Source organism: Rhinopithecus bieti, unplaced genomic scaffold (genome assembly GCF_001698545.2).
Source record: "Rhinopithecus bieti isolate Rb0 unplaced genomic scaffold, ASM169854v2 scaffold_35856, whole genome shotgun sequence".
Classification (NCBI taxonomy): Eukaryota; Metazoa; Chordata; class Mammalia; order Primates; family Cercopithecidae; genus Rhinopithecus; species Rhinopithecus bieti.
The window spans coordinates 3,365,495-3,374,698 of NW_016815820.1; the positions used below are offsets into that span (position 1 = coordinate 3,365,495).

The 9,204-nt window shown below is 49.4% G+C and overlaps 1 protein-coding gene across 4 annotated transcripts in view; it reads left to right on the forward strand.

The window, feature by feature from the left end:
• The first annotated feature begins 5,803 nt into the window (after window positions 1-5,803).
• The window catches only part of COPZ2 (coat protein complex I subunit zeta 2), a 12,125-nt gene continuing 8,724 nt past the window's right edge, over window positions 5,804-9,204 (forward strand). The window contains exons 1-2 of one of the 4 annotated variants that reach the window (XM_017853973.1): window positions 5,804-5,932; window positions 6,675-6,749. The gene's annotated coding sequence lies outside the window, so the exon portion shown is untranslated. Of the gene's footprint in view, window positions 5,933-5,968; window positions 6,175-6,674; window positions 6,750-6,774; window positions 6,897-9,204 lie in introns of those variants that run through there. The other 3 variants (XM_017853974.1, XR_001881836.1, XR_001881837.1) reach the window with 3 other exon arrangements.

Below are 9,204 nucleotides of genomic sequence, written 5' to 3' on the forward strand. Positions count from 1 at the left end.
TTTTTTTTAGATGGAGACGCTCTGTGGTCCAGGCTGGAGTGCAGTGACACCATCTCAGCTCACTGCAACATCTGCCTCCCAAGTTCCAGCGTTTCGCCTGCTTCAGCCTCCTGAGTGTCTGGTATTAAAGGCGCACACTACCACACTTGACTAATTTTTGTATTTTTAGTAAAGATAGGGTTTTGCCATGTTGGCCAGGCTGGTCTCAAACTCCTCACCTCAAGTGATCTGCCCACCTCAGCCTCCCAAAGTGCTGGGATTATAGGCATGAGCTACTGCACCCGGCCTATTTGACTTTTAGGATATGCTTATTCTCAATCCTAAAATGTTCTTTCTTCACCTCTACAATGAAAATATTTCATTGTTCATTAGTGTTTAGTGTAACATTTTTTGAAGCCGAGTTCAACTGTCCTGTATGTCTTGCTATATTGTCTCAAACAATACCAGGTAGTGTTCTTTGTATAGCTCTGTGTGACATGTCACAATCAAGGAGCTGCCATTAAGAGGAGGGAGGAGTGGATATTTTGGACTTACAGCTGGGTTCGAAAATCTGGCTCTGTGTCTTACTAGTTGGGCCATCCTGAGCTAAAAATGGAGATAACAATATACATATTCACAAATCTTAAAACTCAGGTCATGTGTATAAAGCCATTCATGCCCGGGGGAAGAGCTGAGTATAAGGCACTGTCTTGAATAATCCTCTCTTCACCTACCCTACAACTTTATCTCAGAGAAAGTTATCTCAGAGAAAGCCAAAGGTGATGAAGAAATGAGAGCTGTCCTTAGAATGGTCTGCTAGAAGCCTATCCTACAGACAGAGCATGGAAGCTTTAGTTTTCTCTCTAGAGGATGCCACCAGCACACACTTCCACGCCTCATATTCCACACACACCTCCCCCTCTTGACATTAAGCAGGAAGGATAGAGAGTGGCTGGTACCCAAGGGAGCTGTTTCTTCTTGTCACATTAGAACAGATGCTGAAATCCTAGGACAGACAGCACAGAAATGTGGCAGCAGGAGGGTGACTCAGAGGAAATGAAACGGTCTCCCCTTCAAGCTATACCAAGGCCCAGAGGAGAACCTCGTTTGAATCACCTGCCTCCTGGGACTCCATAGGGCAGGGACCAATTCTGAGTGCACTACTTAACAGGTTCCAGCTGGGTAGGGATGTGCACAGCCTACCTCCCCACCCTACTGTACCTACCTGAAGGGAGCAGAGGGCAGAGAAACATGAAAGCTGCATTCTTTTTGAACCCAACTTGGCTTCTTCAAGCTGGGGAGGCTCTCCCGCCGAGTCTGCTGCTGCATGTGCATGCTTCTCATGTGCTGCCAGCCTTAAACTGGAAAGTCCTCTTAGGGTCATGCTCTGTGGAAGACACTGTCCCAATACTGGACACACATAGCTCGCATGTTTACGTAAAACCGCATTAAAGGTGCACTTCAGGATGTGTGGGGAAGCAGGTGTCATGGAGAGAAAGAAGTTCTGGGGTCTCTGTTGAAGGAGTTTGGGGAGGGGTTATCATTGGGGAGAATCTTGTCCTTGAAAAGTTGAACTTGGCTCTGAATTTACTTATTCACTACTACAGTTAAGATGTAAAGAGATTATGGGCCAGGCACTGTGGCTTACGCCTATAATCTCAGCACTTTGGGAGGCCGAGGCAAGCAGATCACTTAAGGTCAGGAGTTGGAGACCTGCCTGGCTAACATGGTGAAAGCCTGTCTCTACTAAAAATACAAAAATTAGCCGGGCATGGTGGCACACGCCTGTAATCCCTGCTACTTGGGAGGCTGAGGCAGGAGAATTGCTTGAACCTGGGAGGCAGAGGTTGCAGTGAGCCAAGATCGTGCTATTGCACTCCAGCCTGGGCGACAGAGCGCAACTCCATTTCAAAAAAAAGAAAAGATGTAAAGAGATTTTAAGAATGGGAACAACAAAGCTGGGCACAGTGGCTCACGCCTGTAATCCCAGCACTTTGGGAGGCCGAGGCAGGCAAATCACCTGAGGTCAGGAGTTCAAGACCAGCCTGACCAACATGATGAAACCCTGTCTCTACTAAAAATAAAAAAGTTAGCCGGGTGTGATGGCTCATACCTGTAATCCCAGCTACTCAGGAGGCTGAGACAGGACAATCGCTTGAACCTGGGAGGCGGAGGTTGCAGTGAGCCTTCATCATGCCATTGCACTCCAGCCTGGACAACAAGAGTGAAACTCCTTCTCAAAAAAAAACCAGTAACAGTGGTAGAGGTGGGGGTGATGAGAACTTTGTGGTTCCTAAGCTTCCTTCCCCAGCCTGCTCCTCTGATTCCTATCCCCTTGGCCCCTCTCCAGTGCCTTCCCATCACCGACCTGTGTAACTGACTGCTTCCCCACCTCCCCGGTGGAGCCAACCAGCCCCCTAACTCCCCTATCATCCCAGGTCTTCCTCTGACCCTTCTGGAGGCTGCTGGTCTTTTATGGTGGGTACCATATGCCAAACAGAGGCTGAGAAATTCTCCTGGAGGTTTTTTGATGCTGTCTTTGTAAATATGAGCCAAAAAAAAAAAAAATGGGCTAGCTCACAGAAATATTAAGACATCAAAATAACCAAATCAGTATTTTTAAAAAATAACATACCCAGCATGACCATTAACATAACTTCTGATGATCTGGAATCTGAAGAAATAAAATGCCCAAGTACTGGATCTTTTCGCTGCCTGCTGTATCAAATAGTGTCATTATGTTCCCTGTTAAAACTGATAGCCTGCAAGAAAGGTTCAGATGTGCCTCCTAAGTCATCATATAGGGAGGGTCAGTAGATGCTTCCTCAGATGTCTGCGTGGTCTGCTTTCTCCTTTCCTTTAGCTCTTTGTTCAAATGTCACCTTCTTAAAGGTTTTCTCAGAGGACTGTGAAAATGGCTTTCTGGCTTGCTTCCACACCCCATTTCTGCTCTATTTTTCTTTGCAGCACTTATCTCTAACTCACATAATATTTACTTTACCCATTTGTGTACTGTATCTTGCACAGAAACGCATGCATGTACACACACAAACACTTGATTGTAAGTTCCATGACAGCAAAATTTTTCTTTTGTCTACTATTGTGTCCTAGTGGCTAGAAAAATATTTGGTACATACTAAGCACTCAAAAAATATTTGTACAGCACATAAAATATGCTGGTGTCGAACTCCTGGCCTCAAGTGATCTGCCCGCCTTGGCCTCCCAAAGTGCTGGGATTATTACGGGTATGAGCCACCACACCCAGCCAATATGGTATCATTTATAGGTACATTTTAATTAGTTAAAATGTGGTGTTTGTGAATATTTATACATGATCTCCCTCATCCTGAATTCCTTTATTCATTTACTTCACAAATGCTTATTAAATAGCTGTTATCCGCCAGGTGCAGTGGCTCATGCCTATAATCCCAGCACTTTGGGAGGCCGAGGCAAGCAGATCACAAAGTTTCTTACAGGGCTTGGTGATGACAGATTTTTTTCTGGTTTTCTTTTTTTTTGAGACAGAGTCTCGCTTCGTCAGCAGGCTGGAGTGCAGTGGTGAGATCTCGGCTCACTGCAACCTCCGCCTCCCAGGTTCAAATGATTCTCCTGCCTCAGCCTCCCAAGTAGCTGGGATTACAGGCGCCCACCACACCTAGCTGACTTTTGTATTTTTAGTAGAGATGGGTTTCACCATGTTGGCCAGGCTGGTCTCAAACTCCTGACCTTGTGATCTGCCTGTCTTGGCCTCCCAAAGTGCTGGGATTACAGGTGTGAGCCACCGTGCCCAGCTGAGCCTGGGAGTTTGAGGCTGCAGTGAACTATGATCACACCACTATACTCCAGCCTGCCTGGGTGACAGAGCAAGACCCTGTCTCAAAAAAAAAAAAAAAAAGAAAAGTCACATTCATTCATTCTCACAGGGCTCAAAGTCTGGGCGGGGAGAAGGAACACTTGTAAACAAACTAGTAAAGGCTGGGAATAGTTCACGCCTGTATCCCAACACTCTGGGAAGCTGAGGTGGGAGGATCACTTGAGCCTAGGAGTTCAAGACCACCCTGGGCAACATAGACCTTGATCACCCTCTGCTTCCCCCTCCCCCTCCCCTTCTGCCTCCTCCTCCTCCTCTTCCTTTTTCTTTTCTTTTTTTTTTTCTTTTTTGAAACAGGTTCTCACTCCCATTGCCCAGGCTGGAGCACAGTGGCATGATCATGGCTCTGCAGCCTTGAGCCCCCAGGCTCAGGTGATTCTCCCACCTCAGGCTTCTGAGTAGCTAGGACTACAGGTGCACGCCACCCTACCTGGCTAATTTCTTTGTAGTTCTAGTAGAGACCAGGTCTTACCATGTTGCCCAGGCTGGTCTTGAACTCCTGGGCTCAAGCCATCTGCCCACCTCAGCCTCCCAAAGTGCTGGGTTTACAGGTGTGAGCCACTGAGCCCAACCTTGAGACCTTATTTCTACAAAATAAAATAAAACAAAATTATCTGGGAGTGGTTGCATGCACCAGTGGTCCCAGCTACTCGGGAGACTGAGATGGGAGGATTGCCTGAGCCCAGAAGGTTGAGGCTGAGGTGAGCCGAGATGGAGCCACTGCACTCCAGCCTGGGCAACAGAGTGAGACCATGTCTCAAACAAGCAAAATTAGTAAAAATAATATTTAGAGATTGAGAAAAGTGCAATGAAAGGAAGAAATAGGAACTGAGATAGAGAATGTGACAGGAGAGACCTATCAAGTCAGATATGGTGGCTGTCAGGAGGACCTTTTGGTAATGATATTTCAGCAGAGGCTTGAAGATAAGAAGGCTTGATGCATTCAGTGAGGAAAACCCCATTCTGTAACCATCTAGGGTAAGTGACTGTAGTCCACAACATAAGAGGGCTTGAAGAGAAGAATAGGGAAGAAATTTTGAGTCAAAAATCTGGGTTCTATTCCCAGTCAACTAGCTGTATAGTCTTGAACAGGTGACACAACCTCTGAGTCTCTCCTTAAAATGAGGGTCCATTATGCCTACCTCACAGGTGTGGGCTATATTAGATAATGTATGTGAAGGTGTCAAATGTAAAATACACGCACAGTGTTTTTACCGGTAAATGCATACGTACCACTAACATACATATCACTGGGGTGTGAATTTTCCACTTGCCAGTGTATCCTGAAATGAGAGCTTGTCTTTGGTACACTTAGACCAAAGAAACCAAAACATGAAGCAAAGCCCAATGTCATTGGTGGAGCATTTGTGCTGCTGGGCGTCTGTCTTGCTTTTGATGGTGCCATACCTGTGTCTTAGAAGAGCCTGGGGAGGTGTCTCCAGGACCATGGTTCCCTTCTGCAAGTAGTGAGAGAGGAATGGGAAAGCCTCTTCACAGAGGAGTGTCCCCAGAACTGTCCTCATGTGCTCTTGCTTATAGACCCTGTCCCGGAGATCTAAAGGGTGATCTGACATATTTGTCCCCATGGTACCTACCAGAGGTCAACAGACAAAAGTGGGCTTTGCTTGTGTTTGCTGCTGGCCCCAGGACAGCCTACAGACACCGGTGCGCACCAAAGCCACAGGCCAGAGAGCAGGCAGGAAGCAGGACAAGGACTGGTCTTGTGGCATCCTGAAGATGCAGAGTTCGGGGCTGTAAGGGACTCGGGAAGGAGCCAAGGAGAGAGGGAGAGGAGAGGTGGGGGAAGAAGAGCTGGGGTGAGGGCAGGAGGGGAGAGCGGGGAGAATGAGCAAGAGAACGGGGCCCCGAGGAAAGGAAGGCCACGCGCGAGAGGGGGCCACGGGGCGGGCGCGGAGGCGGGGCGGCGGCGGCGGGCAGGAGGCGGGCGGCGCTGTCAGTGCGAGGCGGGAATGCAGCGGCCCCCGAGGCCTGGCCACGTCCACACCCGGGGGAGGGGGCCGCGGCGGCCCAGGCGGGGGCCCGGCGCCCGCCTCTCGAGCCGGGGAGCCCTCGGGGCTGCGGGTACGGAGCGGGCGGGAGCGGGGGTCCCGGGCGGCGGGAGCTGGGCCGGGACGGTGCAGGATTGAGGGGAGCAGCCAACTCAGAACTCGCGCGCCCAGCGGCTGGGAACTTTGTGTCACCCCTGACCGGCCCCAGGACCCGGGAGGAAAAGTTCGTCCCTGCGCCAACCGGCGAGGAGGCCTGTCCTGAGTCTGTCGGCGCGGGGCTGAAGTTCTGGGTCTGTTTGGAACGGGGGGTGGCGGGTGAGTTGCGATTCCGCGGGGAGGATAAGGAGTGGCCTGTCCGTCCCAGACTCGCCTCCCATCACCGGTGGGTGATGGGCATGCTGCTGGAGTCCACCCGGGCCAGGGCCTGGGGGCGCGCTGAGAGCGCAGGTCCAGCCCGGCCAGGGATCAGCTGGAAGGAGGAGGCTCGGCCCGCTGTCCCCCCCGGCCCAGGTTCTGTGATACACTCCGACTCGGGCTCTGGAGCAGTCAGTGCATGACAGAACTTGGGCCCGGAAGGACCTTCTGCACCCAACGGGCACAGCGCCCACTCGGGACCTGCAGTGGAACATCTGCCTGGGAGTGGAGTGGGCACCTGGGTTGGCCCATGTGGCACAGGGTTGGGCAGAACCAGCTGTGGACCTTGAGGGCTGGGGTTGCTGGAGCCTGAGGGTGTATCCTAGGGCCAGCAGATCCCATAGAGACAGGGGGTCCACCTTGAGTCAGGGGCCAAACAGAACTCTCCTCCCCGGTGTCAGTTGCAGGAACCTTCCCTCTACACCATCAAGGCTGTTTTCATCCTAGATAATGACGGGCGCCGGCTGCTGGCCAAGGTAACCTCTGACCCCACCTGTGAGGGACACAGTTCCCATCCAGCTGACACTCCTGTCTCAGGAGAAACTCCACTGTGGTCTCTGTGACTCAGGGCAGCTCAGCTTAGACCCCTCCAGAGGTCCTTCTCATCCTCCTGCCTTGTCAAGGTGCTGCTCCCTGAAGTGATGGGTCTCCTCTGTTTCTACTCATGTTCCCTGAAATGTTTCCTCATCATCCTGCTACTGGCCAGTTGGACCTGGGCATGGGAAGTTTCTGCCTAATGGATCAGTGGAGTGTTGAGCCTGGGACCCAGGAGTCTTAGTCCCCAAACCCCTACACAAGCTCTTTTGTTCTTTGGGGTTTTTCTCTAAACCTCCTCAGAACCTCCACTTTTGTTCTACAGCTTGGTAAACACTAAGGATTTAGTCTAAGGAGTCTAAGGATTTAGAACCAGATGGGATTTTAGAGACTGTGTAATCCAACTCTTTAATTTCGTAGATGAAGAAAATGAGGTGTAGAGAAGCTAAGTGAATTGCCTGAGGTCACAAGTATTAATATCCTAACAGATCCAAACTCATATTTTATTTATTTATTTATTTAATTTTTTCACTTCTCCCATTTCACAGGTTTCACAGGCAAACTCAGGTTTTTTTACATTAAGCTCAAGGTCGTTTTCACTGTACCCCCATTCAATTATCTGTTATCTATCCTAGCAAACACGGCCTGAGCAAACCAAACTAAAATAATCCAAAAATAAATTTCTACTGTCAACACAATTAATTGTAGTGGAGCTACAGCATCTGCATTAGCTGTGAAATGCATTAGGCTGGGCGCGATGGCTCACACCTGTAATCCCAGCACTTTGGGAGGCCGAGGTGGGCAGATCACTCGAGGTCAGGAGTTTAAAAGCAACCTGGCCAACATGGTGAAACCCTGTCTTTACTAAATATACAAAAAATTAGCTGGGCATGGTGGTGGGCGCCTGTAGTTACAGCTACTTGAGAGGCTGAGGCAGGAGAATTGCTTGAACCTGGAAGGCGAAGATTGCAGTGAGCCAAGATCACGCCATTGCACTCCAGCCTGGGCAACAAGAGCGAAACTCTGTCTCAAAAGAAAAAGAAAAAGAAAAGAAATGCATTATAAGGCCAGGCGCAGTGGCTGATGCCTGTAATCCCAGCACTTTGGGAGGCTGAGACGGGTGGACTGCTTGAGCCCAGGAGTGCCAGACCAGCCTGGGCAACATGGCAAACCCCATCTCTACAAAAAAAAGTATGAAAATTAGCTGGGCGTGGTGGTGTGCGCCTGTAGTCCCAGCTGCTTGGGGGGCTGAAGTGGGAGGATCGCCTGAGCCTGGGAGGTTGAGGCTGCAGTGAGCCATGATCGAGCTACTGCCCTTCAATCTGGGTTATAGAGTGAGACCCCATCTCAAAAAATAGATTTTCTGTTTGTTTGTTTGGAGCTGAAACTTTTTCTGTTTTTATGACATTCCAATAAGCAGTGACCAGTAGGGAGATGGCTAATCTGCCTGCAGATTGAGTACTAAGTGGCAAAATCCACATCCAGAAAATTGAAAACTGAGCTGACCACACCTTGCCCCAGCAGATGGTCAGAGGTGGATCAGCAAGGCCAAAGGCTCTTGCTCCCTACAGATTAAGAAACTGAGTAAGAGAAAGAGGCTCACCATTCCCAAACAAAAAAACATTAATTTAGTTATGGGATGTGTGCGAGGAATTATTTCTTAGATATTTAATCTTCACTATAACCCTGTCTGCAGTCAGACCGTCCTTACTGCTCAAACCCAGCTTTGGCCTCACAACTGTGAGATGTTGGGGAAGTTACCTGACTTCTTTTTTTGTTTTTTGTTTGTTTGTTTGTTTGTTTTGTTTTCTTGAGACAGAGTCTCACTCTGCTGCCCAGACTGGAGTGCAGTGGCGCGATCTCAGCTCACTGCAAGCTCCGCCTCCCGGGTTCACACCATTCTCCTGCCTCAGCCTCCCGAGTAGCTGGGACTACAGGCGCCCGCCACCACCCCAGCTAATTTTTTTGTATTTTAGTAGAGACGGGGTTTCACCGTGTTAGCCAGGATGGTCTCGATCTTCTGACCTCATGATCCGCCCGCCTCGGCCTCCCAAAGTGCTGGGATTACAGGCGTGAGCCACTGTGCCTGGTCGTTACCTGACTTCTTGATGCCCCAGTTTCCCCATCTGTGTAATGGGGATAATAAAGTAGCTGTTGTTATTATCATTATTATTGTTTAAGAAGGTGTCCTGGTTTTGCCATCTTTCCTGTAGACTCCGGGTGTTGTAGAATTAGTGTGCCCTAGTGACCATGCCAATTCTTAACACCCTGCACATTTGCTGAATGTACAAGATCCTCCAAGAAACCAGAGGGGACTCCAAAAGCAGGCCTCAATATCCCTCTACTTTTTGGGACTTTCTTTGCTCAGAATTTCTTTTTTTTTTTTTTTTTTTTTTT